General features: G+C 51.8%; 1 long non-coding RNA gene across 1 annotated transcript; it reads left to right on the forward strand.

The window, feature by feature from the left end:
* The first annotated feature begins 5,697 nt into the window (after positions 1–5,697).
* Positions 5,698–10,145, forward strand: LOC123579789. The gene is made up of 2 exons (XR_006702955.1): positions 5,698–6,558; positions 9,065–10,145. It is a non-coding gene; the product is annotated as an uncharacterized LOC123579789 (long non-coding RNA).
* Positions 10,146–17,445: the final 7,300 nt, after the last annotated feature.

Consider the following 17,445-nt stretch of genomic DNA (forward strand, 5'->3'; position numbering starts at 1 on the left):
AAGTGGCCTCTAACAGTTCTCAGTGAGGGGTAATTGATATAAGGAAGAACGGGCTTGCTTTTTTTGGAAAGGGTCTTAACATCAGCCAGGCAGAGGTGTTTGATTTGTACCATCTGCCCTACAAAGGGGACTAAGGATCTGGAATCTCGCAAGTAGCAAATGCCTTTGCTGAAGTTACAGGTTGTTTTTGTTCCTACGTACAAGTTGGTGGAAACCGAGATTCATTCATTCATCCATTCATTCAACCCTTTGTTCACTCACCCAACATGTTTATGGAGCATCTTTTTGGGGCCAGACAAGTTACCTTCTGCTTTACGCAAGTTACATCCTCACAAAGCCCTTATTGTGCAGGTATGGTCATTCCCGAGGCCCAGCTTATGAACTGAACAGGCAACGTTAAGTCCTGCGTGAGGAGCCACCTGTTTAAGAGACACTAGAGCTGGGACTCCAGCCTGGGTCCTCTCCCTCCAGGGACGTAAACTCTTCCAGGGGAGACAAAACATATAGAAAAATACCTATGGTCTGCAATAGAACGTGACAAGCGGCCTCCAAAGTAGTGGCCACAATGTTTCTGGAGGTAGAGGAAGAGACCATTTCTTTTTTTTTTTTAATTTTTTTTTCAACGTTTATTTATTTTTGGGACAGAGAGAGACAGAGCATGAACGGGGGAGGGGCAGAGAGAGAGGGAGACACAGAATCGGAAACAGGCTCCAGGCTCCGAGCCATCAGCCCAGAGCCCGACGCGGGGCTCGAACTCACGGACCGCGAGATCGTGACCTGGCTGAAGTCGGACGCTTAACCGACTGCGCCACCCAGGCGCCCCAAGAGACCATTTCTGACTGCGAAGACATGAGATGGCTTCCGGGAGCAGATGGCATTGGAGTTAGACTGGATAGGATTTGGATATGCAGAAAGAAGATGAGCCGCCCCCCACCCCCCCCACAGCCCTCAAGTGGTGGTTCTAAGAGCTTCTCTAGAGCTTTAAGTCTTAGAAGGATGCAAATGTTAGGAAGCGGTGAAAATGAAGGGCAGAGCATCAGGAGTTAATTATTCGAGAACGTCTCTTGGCACAGGTTCTGGAGAAAGCTTATACAAAGCCTTGGCCTCTGCCCCAGTGGTCAGCAAATTAAGAGGCGGACAAGTGGCCACACACTGAACAAGCACACACGAGGTAGGAGGGCATCGAATTAGCAGAGCAACATCCAGCGGCCAAAGCAATGTTTGATTTTATCTTCATAGGCAATAAAATCTGAAATGCATTCTTTGGCAGCAATCAGAAAGGCAGATTGCTGACTTTTCATCATTCTCTGGAGTTTCATAGCGTGGCAGTTCTTGCAACAGAGAGATACCTTGTGCCGAGGCCGGCTGAGTGTGCAAGACGAGTGTGGTGAGAAGGTTAGAGCTAGTGACACAGCGCTTGGCCTCCAGGCTTTTCTGCCTCTTCTAAAATACGTTCAATTAAAGAGCTCATCTGGCACACATTCCGGGGCTCTCGTGGGAAACCATGGCTCGTCTTTAGGTGTGTGTTTTACATGAAACCAATTATGATAATGTTTCTGATGTGAAGGCAACATTGTTACAAGTGCCGGTTTGGTGTCCAGTGTATTTAAGTCCCTGGGGTTAGTTCCCTGCAGATTCAAATGCATTGTACTTTCAAGAATGTTTCTCACCAGGATCGTTTTAAGTTTCGGTTCATAGCCGTCTGTTGAGTCGGGTTTAACACGTGAATTAAATAATCAGCGCATAGATCCTGATGATCGTCTCTTCGTCGTGGATAACCTCTCCCAATTGACGGTTCTCACGAAAAGTACTAACTTCGCACGCATCAGGATGCTGGATGTGTGTTCTTTTTTATCTAGGGATTCTACAGTCTGTAAGGATGTTGGCCCCTGTGTTGCAGATGAGGAAACTGGCTCAGTGAAGTGATTTCCAGTGGAGCCCACGTAGTGGGGGGCTCAGCTGGGGTGATGAGCTTGGGTTGCCTGGCTCCGACACCCATGCTCTCCCACTGTCCCCGGTGCCATCCTGGGAACAAGCTTCTCTAAGTCAGACCCAGCAATCAGGTGCAGCAGTGAACCTCCCACCTTCCACCCAGACGGTAAGACAGGAGCATCAGTGATAAGGCAAGACACTTGTCCCTTCAAGTTTCTAGAATTGTGGGGCGTGTGATGAAAAGTAAACCAACTCAAAAATCACACCTTCCCTGCCACAGAAGGAAAACACAAAGCCTCATGGGTCAGAAGGGAGAGCAGCCAACCGTCTCCTATTTATCCACAGAAGGAACACGTCAGAATATGTCAGGGCACACTCCGTTGAGGGAGGCGCTTCTGAGTGTCCCTCACCAACGCAGCCGCCGCGTCCCTCCCCCAGAACGGGGATCAGGGCACTGGAACTGTGACTTCTTTCTGGAAAGAAGCCAGTTGAGGGGACGGCACTCTGCAGTCAAGCCCCCCTTCCTGTTCTCACATTTCTGGTCATACAAGGTCCAGGCAAGAATATGTTGGTGGAACACAAAAGGTGAGTCAAACAGAATCTAAATATCAAATGGCTGCTTTTCTGAACTGATTACGGAGGTGCACGATCGGGCGTGGGCCTGTCCCAGCCCCTAGATGTCACATCTGTTCTGAGGTGCTAGGCTGAGAGGGGACCAGCCGAGAAACATGCTCTTAGCTGGTTGTAGGGGACAGATATCTTGCCCCTTTCTGCTTTCCTGCTGTTCAAGCTCTGTCTTTTGTGGGGTTTTTTTTTTGTTTTGTTTTTTAGTTTACTTATTTATTTTGAGAGTGAGAGAGAAAGGGAGGGGCAGAGAGAGACAGAGGGAGAGAGACAGCATGCGCCTGACGCGGGGCTCGAACTCACGAACCGCGAACCGCGAATTCATGACCCCGAGCCCAAATCAAAAATCAGATGCTTAACCAACTGAGTCACCCAGGTGCCCCCAGGTTCTGGGTTTTAACTATCCTGAGCCCAGATTACTTAGCAAGTCACAAACTAGAGGAAATGGCCTGGTTGAGGCACAGCGTAGCTTGCGGGCTTGCAGCAGGCCATCTGGGGCCCACGTGACGCTGGGAGGCTCCCACGCCAAGGGGCAGGCTGGTCCCGGCCCTGGGCCCCGGAGAGGGTCAGGCCGCTGCTGGAGGACAGCCTGGCCCGGAGGCAACATCAGAGCCTGCCAAGGTCTCTGCCAAGGACCTGCTAATAGTTCCCGTCTATCATCCGTGGAAGCGATTTCTGAGGCTAGATAATTGACTTCTGTTCATTGTGACAGATGAAGTTTTGACACGCCTGAGCCCACGCCTGTCTCTTTCGTTAGTGACAGGCTCTGCCTTGGGAGGGCAGCTCCGTGGGAGACGGAGAATCGTGTCCCGGCTTTCATCCCAGCGCGGGGAGAGAGCTGAGATCTGATGTCGTTTTTTCTGCCACTCAGATAAATCCCCGTTATCTTTGCCTTTGGAGTTGTGCAAGAAACGTACTGATCATCTCGAGGTTCTAATCGAAAGAGTTAATAATGACTTACATTCATACAGTTTTAACTGCTCTTTCATGGTTTATCCGTTTTTGAATCTCTTTTTTAAATGTTGACTTATTTTTGAGAGAGAGAGCGCCAGCAGGGGAGAGGCAGAGAGGGAGAGGGGGAGACACAGTCCAAAGGGGGCTCTGTATTGTCAGCACAGAGCCCAATGCGGGGCTCGAACTCACGGACCGCGAGATCGTGACCTGGCTGAAGTCGGACGCTTAACCGACTGAGCCACCCGGGCGCCCCGGTTTATCCTTTTTAATAACAGCACTAATAACCAACCTGTATGTGGCATGTTACAGAGACATCATTTCATTTGGTCTTTCTGTGAGAGGCGGGGTGCTATTCTCCCCTCTGAAATTCAGAAGGGTTACATGACCCGCTCAGGGTCGCGCAGAGAAAAAAGAGCAGAGCTGGGATTCCTGCTTTCGGGTTCTGAAGGGCTGTCCCACTCCCTCCCCAGTTTGGTCTGAAGGCTGCCCCTGCTTTCGTCCCCTTGTCCCTGCCCTAGCTGGGGTTCCCCCGCCTCACAGCGGGGCGCTCCAGCAGCCCCCGAGTGGCACCCCCACCTCATCCGGTCCATCCAGGACACCAACACACGGGTACAAACCAGTTCGGCCTCCCAAAGCACCACTTTGCCTCCGTGGTGAACTGCACCCTCGAGAATCTGCAGTCAGCATCATTTACTGAATGAGAACAGCCTCGGGGCGGGGAGCATGCTGTGTTTACCAGTGGGAACCCACAACTCAGCACAGGGTGCACGGTGGCACCCCCAGTGTTGCTTGAGCGATGGGATAAACAAGAGACTGCCTGTCTCCTCGCACGTTCTCCCTGTTTAATCAGTGTTCAAACTGCTTAGCCTGGCGTTCAATCCACTTATAAGCCATTTCTGTATTAGGGCGCTTTATGTTTTGAGAGATTAAAAATCCAGTTGCAAAGTATTGAAGCATAAAAAGGGGAACCTATTAGCTTGCATAACCAGAAGGTCTAACTATCAAGAATAGGATTGGGGCGCCAGGCGACATCTGGGAGGTGGACATGTCAGAGGGGGACCAGAGACGATGGGGGACAGAGGGGTGACCTATGTTGTACGTGCTTGAGCAAAATCCCAGAGTCTGGGTTTTCATGCAGTCCTGGGACTTTCGTCTGAATAGGGCAGGACCAGTGGCTTCAATGGGTAACATCCTGCGGGTCTAAGGACTAAAGGCTGGGACCCCTCAACCTGGGGGTGGGAGTGGAAGGAGGTGCTTGGAGAGGCCACACCAGAGGTAGGATTAGTTAGGAGCTTCTATCCAGTAAGAGAGTCAGTTTTGGGTAACACCCCCACCCTACGCGAAAATTGCTTTGTTCCTGTCAAGAACATTAGGACTGCTATGGCCCCAGATAACTTTCTCTCTCTCTCTCTCCCTCTCTCTCTCTCTCTCCCCACCCCGGGGACCTGTGCCAGAGGGCTGTTTCCTGTGGCTTCCACTGCTCTGATTTCAGAATTGGTTCCCTTTATCAACACCAACACCATGGGATTCCCCCAGTTTGATGAGGGCAAAGAGAAGAGAGCCAGGTCGATGCATACCAGCCATATTTCCTGGAAATATCTGCGCCCCCCCCGCCCCTGGCCAAAGCTAGGGGCGCTCCAACAGCCAAGACTCAGATCCCACAGATAGGAAGGGAGAGAGCCCACACTCACAGGCAGGTTTCCTGACTCCATGGGGAGTGTCCTTTCCACCTCACAGAGCCCAGACTCTGTAGCCGGACCTCTTGGCTTGTACCCTAGCTGTGTGATCTTGGGCCAGTGTCTCACCATCTCTGTGCCTTGGTTCTTCACCTGGAATGCTCTAAGAAGGAAAGGAGTCATTGCACAGAGACCACGTTCAGCACAAGGTAAGTGTGCTTATCTTTGGACGATTATTACATCACGCTGCTGCTGAAAATGGTTTGCACCCAGAAAAACAACATTCTAGAAAAACAGGAAGCCTCTTTTCAAGTGGAACCCTGGGAAGACGAACAGCCCTGGGAAAGCTGGGCTTCCTTTTCCCGTCTTGGTCAGTATGTTCCTCACCAGTGAGCCCAGGCCCACGACAAGGCCCACAACAAGGCCCTCGCGGGAAAGGAAGGTCAGCCGGAGAGTCTCGGCCGGTTTTGTCCTTGATGGCCTAAATTAGATGGTCTGACTGCCGTTTGGAAAAATGCACTGCATTCTTTATGTATTTTCCCCATCAAAACACGTCTGTTTCGTTCTCTTTTAAAGGGCATTCATGAGTCATCCGGCAGGAACAAAGAAGCTTCAGTCTGAAAGTTCCACGGGGAAACGGTTTCAACAGTGTGGGCTCGCAAGGTTTTCTGAAATCTGAACACACGCCTCGAGGTGCCCCTAAGCACCTGATAGCGGCTGTTCTCTCCTGACAGCTGGATTCCAAATGTAAACACTGTTTGTCTGAACGCGCCGCGATCATTTGCATGCAGATGTAGAGGCTCTGCGGCAGGGTGTGCTGGGAAGCAGCTCGAACACTCTTTCTGTTTGCGCCGTCTGGTAGGGCCCAGCGCGCGTTTCTGGACAGGCCCGTTGCGGTGTTTCCTAAGGAGCCGAGAGCCAGGCCAGCACCGCTTCTCTTCCCAGGGACAGCTCTCCGACTCGAACTCAGTCCCCGGGCCATCCGAGCGAGGCGAACACCCTGACGGCCAACAGGGTGCAAGGGGAGGGGTGGGGGTGAAGTCCTACCACCCGCAGCCCGGGTCCAGACATCCGGACGCCCGGCACCTGTGCCCCCACCTGTGCGGTCCGTCTGCACCCCCCTCTCAGCTCCTTGCACACCTGAGCCCACGAGCCTGCCCTGAAGTGCGCGTTGGTAGCAGAGCCGGGCGGGTGGCGATTCGGGCCCAGGCCCCGCCCTGTTGAGCCACGCGACGAGGGTCTTGGTTCCTCTGTGCCCGAGTTTCATCAGCTTCTCAAAGGGGATGATCACGTAACGAGTCTCCCTCGTGGGGTCAAGGCGAAGATTCGATGATGTCACGCGTGTGAAGTGCCAGCCCGGCATCTGACTCAGGTGAGCACTGGGCACGTGTCGCCATCGTTCAGCCAGCAAGTCCCCCATTGCCTTCCGGGGTTATTACACCAAGCTTCCAACGGGTCACCCCTTCCCACTGGGGCCCCGTCCCCACCCGCCCTCAGCTCCGTTCTGAGTTAGCCCCCTCCACTCATCCACGGTCTCTTGGTCTCTTCCGAAACCCTTGGTGGGGTCCGGCTGCTTCAGGACACACACATCAGCTTCTGCGCTTGGTTCCCCCCCCCCCCCCCCCGTGTTCCAGATGGTCTCTCTCCTCACTCTCTCTCTCACTCACTCATTCACTCACTCAGTCACTCATTCACTCAGTCACTCATCCACTCATCCACTCACTCACTCATTTACTCATTCACTCACTTACTCATTCACTCACTCAGTCACTCATTCATTCACTCAGTCACTCATTCACTCACTCACTCAGTCACTCATCCACTCATACACTCACTCACTCATTTACTCATTCACTCACTTACTCATTCACTCACTCAGTCACTCATTCATTCACTCAGTCACTCATTCACTCACTCACTCAGTCACTCATCCACTCATTCATTCACTCAGTCACTCATCCACTCATTCACTCACTCACTCAGTCACTCATTCCCTCACTCACTCATTCATTCACTCACTCATTCCCTCACTCAGTCTCATTCACTCACTTACTCATTCACTCACTCAGTCACTCATTCATTCACTCACTCATTCATTCACTCACTCATTCTCTCAGTCATTCCCTCACTCAGTCACTCACTCAGTCATTCATGCACTCACTCATTCACTCACTCAGTCACTCATTCACTCAGTCACTCAGTCACTCATTCACTCACTCAGTCATTCACTCACTCACTCAGTCACTCACTCACTCACTCAGTCACTCAGTCACTCAGTCACTCACTCACACACTCATTCACTCTCTCACTCACTCACTCATTCACTCACTCACTCACTCACTCACTCATTCATTCTCTCATTCACTCACTCACTCCCTCACTCACTCACTCATTCACTCACTCATTCATTCATTCAGTCACTCATTCAATCACTCATTCACTCACTCATTCATTCCCTCATTCACTCAGTCACTCATTCACTCACTCACTCATTCACTCACTCATTCACTCACTCATTCACTCACTCAGTCCCTCATTCACTCACTCACTCATTCACTCACTCAGTCACTCATTCACTCATTCACTCACTCATTCACTCATTCACTCACTCATTCACTCATTTACTCACTCATTCACTCATTCACTCACTCATTCATTCCCTCATTCACTCACTCATTCATTCACCCACTCACTCATTCACTCACTTACTCCCTCATTCATTCATTCATTCCCTCATTTACTCATTCATTCACTCATCTACCTATTCTTTCCCTCCCTCACTCACTCACTTACACACTCACTCAACACATATGTACTGTAAGCCTAGTGTGTCCCTGGCCCTGTGCTAGTCCCAGGCAAAGCCCCAGTTTCTTCCCCCATGGAGCAGGGGAGACAGAAGGACCTCGAGGAAGTGATTTCTGAGCTGAAATCAGGATGAACCAGACTTAATCTGGCTCGGAGAAGAGGGAGAGCAGCCAGGAGCATGGCAGACAGAGGTTCCCTGAGCAAAGGCTAAGCAGGAAGGCCAGGCCCTCTAGGACCATCCTGGGAGGGTCCTGCAGTTCTGGAGACCCCAGCTCCCTCCTCTTACTCTCCCTCTGCCCCTGCACACGCCCAGGTCCTCTGCATGAGCTGTGCTCTCTGCTTACAAGCCCATTCTCCTCACCAGCCTTGCCTCCCTGCTGGCGTCTTCTCCCGCCAGGCTCAGCCCCACTGCCTCCTCTGGAAGCCTCCTGGGAACCCTCTTCTCTTCACCCGGATGATGGAAATTATTCTTATTTGGACAGCCCCTTGGGCTCACCTCAAACTGATTGCTTCCTGCTCTGTGTTTTCTTATTTTATCTTTCTTATTTTTATTTTTTTAATTATTTTTTAAAAAGTTTATTTATTTTTGAGAGAGAGAGAGTGCGTGCACAAGTTGGGGAGGGGCAGAGAGAGAGAGAGAGAGAGAGAGGGAGACACAGAATATGAAGCAGGCTCCAGACTCCGAGCTCTCAGCATAGAGCCTGACCTGGGGCTCAAATCCACGAGTCGTGAGATCATGACCCAAGCCAAAGTCAGATGCTCAACTGACTGAGCCACCTGGGCACCCCTATTTTTATTTTTAATTTTAAAAATGTTAATGTTTATTCATTTTGAGAGAGAGAGAGAGAGTGAGAGAGAGAGAGAGCACAAGCAGAGGAGGGGCAGAGAGAGAGGGAGACACAGAATCTGAAGCAGGCTCCAGGCTCTGAGCTGTCAGCACAGAGCCCGACGTGGGGCTCGAACCCACGCACTGTGAGATCGTGACCTCATCATGATCAAAGTCAGTCCCTTAACCAACTGAGCCACCCAGGTGCCCCCTGCTCTGTGTTTTCATTGTCTATTTGTCTCCCCAGATTGAAGTCTTTAACAGTAGGCACTGCCTCACTAAGTGGCCTGGGAGCAGAGTATCTTGAAGCCAATTCTGTGCCCAGAGAGCATCCGCTGAAGGAATGAATGGCCTGGGTGGACCCTGCTTGCTTGACACGGGTTTTCCAAAAATACTCTCCCAGGGCAATGGAGTTCGGCCTTGGATTCAGCTCCTTTCACTTTAGTTCATCTCTCTGGAGCCCACTTGGGCAGCGCGGCTTGTTGGTGTTTGGTGTTAGGATTGGCCAGAGGTGACAGTCAAAATATGTCGCGACTGGTGAGGCACAGGCACTGACCCACCTGAACAGCTGGCAAGACGAGGTCGGGCAAAAGGGCCGCTCGTGATAAGGAATCACGCCGTGTCCCCGGCTGTGGGTGCCTCTGAATCGTGGTTTGTGGGAGCGCACGTCCCGTAAAGATGGGATTTGCTTCATTGTCCCACACATGCTGTTAACTCTGGCTGCCAACGGTTCTAAGACAGAGCGCCAAGAGTCTTCTCTCACGACCAGGCACTGGATCAGCTCTGTGGGATGACCCTCTTTCTTCCCTCCTATAAGCGGACATATGGTACAGAGGAGAGAGCAGATGTTCTGGAGCCCAATGCATGAACATTGAAATCCTTGCCCCACGACTGTGTGTGATTTGGGGCAAAATACTTAAAGCCCTTGACCCTCGGTTCCTTTTGTATAAAATGGAAATAATAAGTATCTAACTCAGCAGTTATGAGGTTTAAATGAAAAGCATGTATGTATAGGGCGTGGTGTGTGATCGGCCTATGGTAGTATGAGCTCCCTCCTGCTCTGGTGGTGGGTGGGACTCGACAGTTTCACCGACATGCTTCTTCTACTCTAAAACCCTACTGGCCCCACCACTGCAGGCCGTAAGTTCATGGACACCAGGCGACTCCCAAGAACGTTCTCACACTTCTGTTTCCATCACAGGGCCACCTGCAGGCTTACCAAGGGGCAACTGTTGTTCCCAAACCCGTTTATACCGGTAGTGCCTGCTATTCTAGTGATACAGTGTAATTACATGCAATGCAACCAATAAAACACGAGGGTGTACATAGAGATGTCTAGAAACAACTTCATTTTAAGTACAAGACTTAGTAAGGGTGAGTTACCACATGTGGAATTCTAGTAAGACACGCAAAACTCCAGTTAGGTACAGTTACTCAAAATACGAGTGGGTAAACGTACGTTTTAAGTTACAATAAGATGTTTAAGAATAAATAAAGCATTTCCTATCACTCTCTGCTTCATCCCATTATGTGGTGGAGTGACCAGCCGCTAGTTCTGGTCCCATTATAAATGCACTCAATATCTCATTGGAAGACTTATGTATATGTCTCATTATCCTCACCACAAGCTAACATTTTTTAAAGTTTATTTATTTGTTTTCAGAGAGAGAGAGAGAGAGCGCACATGCACACACGTGACTGGAGGAGGAGCAGAGAGAGAGGGAGAGAGAGACTCCCAAGCAGGCTCCAAGCTGTCAGTGCAGAGCCTGACTTGGGGCTTGATCCCACAGAACCGTGAAATCATGACCTGATCTGAGATCGAGAGTCGGACACTCAACCAACTGAGCCACCCAGGTGCTCAGACCACAAGCCAAGATTAAGCGGGGCTGTGTATGACCTAAAAACTTAAAAACAAGATAAATTTAACTAAGCTAACATTTCCTTTTCACATAAAGGAAGTCTAGAAGTAGGGAAGGATTTGGTGTTGTCAGGGAGCCAGGGGGCTCTCATTTTGCTTCCTCGGCCATGGTTTCCATTCTCAAGATTCCTTCTTGAATCCAAGATGGCTGCTAGAGCTCCAGACATCACACCCTCAGCTCCAGGTATCAAATCTTTGTTTCAAGCAACAGGAAGAAGGAAGGGGTGGTAGTAGGGAGGGCCTCTCTGTCTTTGTCAGGTTGGGAATTCTTTCCTTCCTGGTGAAAATACAACTGGCTAAAATTTGGGGTCTTGTTCACAAGGAGAAAGGTGAAAATGGTTATTAGGGTTGGCAATCAGCAGTCTCTGCTGACTATTTTCATCCCCATTTTACAGTGAGGAAACTGAGGCTCATGGAGGGAAGATCACACAGCTAGTAAGTGGCAGGGCTGAGATTCAGACGCAGAAGAACTGAAATGTCTGACGAGGTAAAAACATCGTCCTGGCATCGAGCGTTTGCTAAGGCAGCACTGACCCAACGTTCTGACTCACCCTCTCTTAGGAATGCCTGTGTGTTTAAGACTCTGAAGCCTGCCTACTTCAGCAGCATTTAAGAGCTCTGAGCCGACTCTCAGTCGTATTTGTCCGCGGCAGGTTTTTAATTGGTTTCCATTTTTGAAAAGTAGTCATAGCAGCTTTGGTCATTACTCTGATGAGGTTCTTGAAAGCAATTTCCTGTTACAGAAAGATAGAATTGCCAGAGGAAAGAGCCGTGAAGACTGTTAGAATAGTATCAGTAAACGAGGTGGCTTTTGTGGGGCCTAGATCGGTGGTCCTCAACTGGGGCAATTTGGCAATGTCTGGAGACATTTGCGGAGGTCGTACTGGGAGAGGGTGCTGCTGGTATCTTGCGGGGAGAGGCCGGGGATGCTGTTACACATCTGCGATGCACAGGACAAGCCCCTGTGGGGAAAAAAAAAATCAGTAGCACCAGGTCCGAACCATTGGAACGAACCGAGCTAATGTAATACGGTATCTGCTGTTTTGAATGGACGTCTTAGGAAGAATCTGGGGACTGGGTCCTCACCTATCTCTTCAGAGATCCTGCAGAAAAAGAAAATCCTGCAGAGGCCTCCTCAGTGGATGTTTGGTAGACATTTATTATAGATAATAATACCCACAATTATATCTTTAAATCCATCACTAAGCACTTTTTGCGTGGCCTCCATCCACAGAGCAGGAACTTAGAGATCATCCAGTACAGAGACGTCAAGTCCTTGGCGTCCTGCTTTCGCCCAAGCCTGTAGGGAATCTTCAATCACAGCGGGGTTTTTTTGTTGTTTTTTTTGTGGCGCCCAAGTGTAGCTTCGGAATCCTTCTCAACACAGCCATCCGGGGACAGCTACTAACGAATATAGATGGCACGAAATGTGAAACCCGTTTGCCTTTCCTCTTCTGGTTCATCCCTTATTACGCGCTGGCTATAACCAGAATCTAGGTTTTGCGATTTCTTGCCCGCTGTTCGTTTCGCTACCCCACGCGAGAGCCTGCGACTTCCTTTAGTATCTGTTATGGCTTGAACTGGGTCCCCACAAAAAGCCACGCTAGAGTTCTCAGCCCCAGTACCTCAGAAAGCGACCTAATTTAGAAAGAGTGTTTTTACACGGGTAATCAAATTAAAACGAGGTCACAGAGACAGGCGTGCGCAGAGAGGAGACGATGTGAAGACGCAGGGAGGAGATGGCCATCCACCACCAGCCAGGAGACACCCGAGGCTACAGGACCGGGGACAGAGTTTCCCTCGCAGCCCTCACGAGGAACCAGCCCTGCTGACTCCTGGATCGTAGACTTCTGGCTCCCGGAACTCTCAGTAGTTTAAGCTACTGAGTCTGTGGTCATTTTTTATCGCAGCCCTAGCAAACTAATACAAATGAGTACAAGTTAGGTCTTCCCTAACGAAAACTACTGTTATTCCAGATTTGCTGATGTCCATGGTCATGGGCTTCTCCGATGTTTACCTATTTTCGTTCGTCCCGTGCTGTATCTGATATCTATTTTCCGCATGCGCCGATGGGGACCCTGCTGAACGCTCAAGGGACGACGGTCCGCAGATCTCCAGAGTTCTTCTCTCCCGTCTGGTCCTCTTCCTGCAGCTAAAGCCACCTGGCTCTGGGATTTCCAGCTCCGTGTCCTCAAGTCACAGGAGTGGCGGCACGCTGCCTGGGTCCTGTCCTGCTGCCACCGCCTGGAAAATGTCTCTCCTGAGTAAGCCGGAGTAAGGGCAGGACTGCCCCACCTGTTGCCAGACTCTCGGGCATCACTGTCCCTCATCACCTGCTGTCCCGTGTCTGGGTGTCAGTGTTTTATGATTCTGTCTTGTTGTTGAGCTGTTTCGGGTAGAAGGGCAAAGGGGACTCCATGTTGATGGGGAGTGGAAGGTTCCACAGGTATCATTCTGCTTCTGCAGAGAGAGAGCAAAGAGCGACCCGGGAATTAATTCAGGTGGGAGGAAGCCGGGAAGCCGGGAGGGCACGCTGGGCGGAGTAAGGACCTCTGCAAGCTCTTCCCAAAGCTGCCGATAAGGTCCCCCGGGCCTGAAAACAGTTGTGTGGGGCCGGGGGTGTCACGAAACAAGGCTGAGACAAAGGAGGCCAGAAGAACGCAAGCTGGCCTGGACTTCACAGCCGTCTTGGGGAGGCTCTGACCTTCCACCGGCTCTGGACCAACCCCACTGGGTCTCAAGAGGCTCTAGACGAGATGCACCCCACCCCCTCCCGCCGACTGAGGCGTTCACTTCCCGGCTGCTGGGGGCGTTGCTGGCCAATAACTCTCAGCTGACACTTGAGGCGTTGCCCTCAGTCAGACAAAATCTTCTCACCCAGGGCTGTGCCCTCCCCCGGGGCAGCCTGCATCCAGGACTGGCTAATGAAGGGGTACACATCCTTGGTCCCCCTAGGCAGACAGTTCTGGAGGCTCAACCAACCTAGGGCTCCCCGTGGGGCCATGGGATTGGCTGAGGTCTTTGCTGTGACTCAGTCCCACATCACACTCAGGCTTTTCCCTCTGCCTCATCCTGCTGTTGGCTCCCTTTAAGTGTTGATTCTCAGGGTGTTCTCCGTAAGCCTCCTCCACGAGAATTTCTGTGTGTCCGAAGGGGTTACATACAGCGGGTGCCATACGAATGCGTGCGTGTCTGTATGTATCACATACAACAGACGCCTTACGTGTGTGTACAGCAAATAGACACATCAATGTCAACATACGATGGATCTTTCAAGGCATCAGAGTTTAACTTACTGGGATCCCAGCGGAGAAGGGCCGTCTGGGGTGTGCACACCCACCTTTCCGGTCTGGAAAGTCTGTTCGAGGCCTATCCCGGGAACACATGACCAGCTCCTTTTGGGGCCGCCGCCCCGGGGCTCACGCTGTGGCCTCCCGTAGCTCCTGTGTCCTAGGTCTGTCCTGGCTTCCCTCTGTACCTTCTCTCCTGCTCTGAGGGCCCCTCCCCGACCTCCTCCCCAGCTGCGGCCTTGCACGCCTAGGCCGCCTCAGCTTTTGCCCTCCCAGGTTTTCTCAGCCGCTCACTCTGTGGTTCCTTCTCGCTGACCGCAGGGGGTGGGGGGCTACTTGTCTAGCCCTTAGGAAACCCCGGCCAGCAGTCGGAGAGGCATCGCCTTCTGAAAAACAGCGGGAAGAGAGTTTCCTCCTGGAAACAAAATAAGCCTGTTTCTATTTCTATAGCGTGTTGTTCCTTCTGTTCTAAAGAGTGACCTAGCAGAGACCAGGGAAGGGCCTTCTTCATACTCTGCTTTTACCCATTTGACGCCCACCACAAGTGGGTTACGCCATCACAGAAGGAGAAGATTTAAAAGATACATTTCAAAAGCTAACTTAGCGTCTAGGCATAAGGGATTTCTGGTGCCTTGGCCTGGGAAGAGGCTACACGATGTGTCTGAACTCAACTTGGCTATCTGAACGTCTAACACGTAACTACTACCGGCTAAGGTGCTAATTACAGTATGTGTTTTCAAAATGCTTTGTGCACACCAACGGATCCCTTATTTTTCATGGTCCAGGCACTGAATCTCAGCTTTACAATGGGGTGTGTGGCTGAAGGAAGGACTTTGGGGCAAAATTAAAACTAAACTCCCAATTTCTTTTTTTTTTTTATTTATCTTTTTGAATGCTTATTTATCTATTTTGAGGGCGGGGAGGGGAAGAGAGAGAGAGGGAGAGAGAGAGAATCCCAAGCAGGCTCCACGCGGTCAGTGCCGAGCTTGATAAGGGGCTCATTCTCACGAATCTTGAGATCATGACCCGAGCAGAGATCAAGCATCATACATTTAAGCAACTGAGCCACCCAGGCACCCCTAAACTCCTGATTTCTATCCAGACATTTAGATCATATCTTGGGATGTAAAGTACCTTGACCTTCCTCAAGAAAAACGCCTTACTGTAAGGGGAATGCTCAGAATTTCTATTTGTCTGCCTGTCTCATGGGAAAGTAAATAGCCTTAACCATGAGAAGCATATTTCATGCAGTATCGTAGGAGTTCATCAGAGTGATCTCTTTAGATTTCTCAAAGGTTGGTCAGCGTGTCACATGTCCTTGTACCTCTGAAGTCAAAGTTGACGGCAGAGCCAGGAGAATGTGAGGCTTCGAACGTCTTCCCAGCTAATGATGGGTTTGGGGAGCCAGACTGAAAGGTGCTGCCTTATTTAGTAGGACTGAATATTGACAGAAAGGCCAATTGGACAGGGCTGAACGCACAGTCCTGAGATGAAAGCATTCTGTTCTGCAAACAGGCGCTGTTAATAAAATGACACGGGCAGGACGGCAAGTCGCTGAAGGATTTCATGCAATCCGAGAGCCCGAGGGGCCCCTCAAGGTCACGGAGTCCTGAGGACACGGGGTTCAGCCTGGTGAGCCGCAGGGCCGTGGGGAGAGCTGGGCCCCTGGAGCTGCCGTGCTCAGCTCTGGCTGTTGCTCGGCGGCTTGTTTCCTGACCGCCAGCGGCGTCCAGAGGGGCTGCGGACAGTTGTGCCTCCTCCGATCACTCCGATCCGCCGTGAGGAATCACGGTGGAGGCTTGTCCTTTTCCGGGCTAATTCTCCCACTTCCTGACTCATGGCCCCTGGGAGGTGCGTCACCTCGAGGGAGAGATGCTCCTGCAGATGCCTGGGTAAGTGGAATTATCGCCAACTCCTCCTGTGGCTTTGGCAGGTCACATGACCTCTCTGGGCCTCTGATCCTTTATCTGGAAGTGAGGACTTTGGCTTCAAGACCTTCCTCCAGCCCTCCAACCTGCACTTTCTAGAATTTCACTTTCCACTTTCAGTCGGGTCGGCCTTCCTCCACAGGCAAGCCGAGAAACAATGGGCAGCAACAAGCCGAGGCCGGGCCCTGGTTTAGGAAGCCTCCGGTTTCATCCATTACCCTAGATGGGGTGTGGAATTCTTGAGGCAAAGGCATTTCTTTCATTTTCCTGTGCCACGCAGTGCGTGGGGTGGGAGGCAGGCGTGAGCGCCCCGAGATGGACAGTGGGTGAGCACCACCAGCCCACGGAGCTCCGCCCTCATCTCCGGTTCTCTTCCCTCATCCCCAATGCTCTGGCCTCATCCCCAGTGCTCCACCCTCATCCTCGGTGCTCCACCCTCATCCCCGGTGCTCCTCCCTCATCCCTGATGCTCCATCCTCATCCCCTGTGCTCTGCCCTCATCCTCAGTGCTCCGGCCTCATCCCCGGTGCTCCGGCCTCATCCTCGGTGCTCCACCCTCATCCCCAGTGCTCCACCCTCATCCCCAGTGCTCCTCCCTCATCCCCAGTGCTCCACCCTCATCCCCTGTGCTCCACCCTCATCCCCTGTGCTCCACCCTCATCCTCGGTGCTCCTCCCTCATCCCTGATGCTCCATCCCCATCCATGATGCTCCATCCTCATCCCCTGTGCTCCTCCCTCATCCTCGGTGCTCCACCCTCATCCCCGGTGCTCCTCCCTCATCCCTGATGCTCCACCCTCATCCCCTGTGCTCCACCCTCATCCTCGGTGCTCCACCCTCATCCCCGGTGCTCCTCCCTCATCCCTGATGCTCCATCCTCATCCCCTGTGCTCTGCCCTCATCCTCAGTGCTCTGGCCTCATCCCCGGTGCTCCGGCCTCATCCCCGATGCTCCGCCCTCATCCTCGTTGCTCCTCCCTCATCCTCAGTGCTCCTCCCTCATCCCTAGTGCTCCACCCTCATCCTCAGTGCTCCTCCCTCATCCCTGGAGCTCCTCTTCCACAGGTACAGCTGACCCCTGGGGCCACAGGAGAAACAGCTGCTTGAACCCAAACCACAAGCAGAGAGGAGCTGTGTGCTCACCTCGGATTCATGCCAGGACGGATAGGGCTGGGACTCAAGAGGTCAGGGCTCATCCGTTTCTGCTGGAGCAAGATTCTCAACCCAACTGGGCCTCAATCTCTCAATCTCCCAACTGGGCCTCAATCTCTCCTCTGAAACCTGAGAAGAACCAGCTCTTTAGATGGTCTTGGCCCTGCCTCCCTCAGACTCCTCCCGGATCTTCCTCCTCTGCTCAGGCTGTGGAGGCTGGGCCCCCAGGCTCCCTCGTCAGTTGACTTCTGGAGGAGTGTGGCCAATGGGAAGCTCCAGTGGAGACGGGCTGGGGTAAGAGGGTAGAAGCCAGCGTATTGCTTCCTTGTGCCCTCGGCTTGG

This window comes from Leopardus geoffroyi, chromosome A3 (assembly GCF_018350155.1).
Source record: "Leopardus geoffroyi isolate Oge1 chromosome A3, O.geoffroyi_Oge1_pat1.0, whole genome shotgun sequence".
NCBI lineage: Eukaryota > Metazoa > Chordata > Mammalia > Carnivora > Felidae > Leopardus > Leopardus geoffroyi.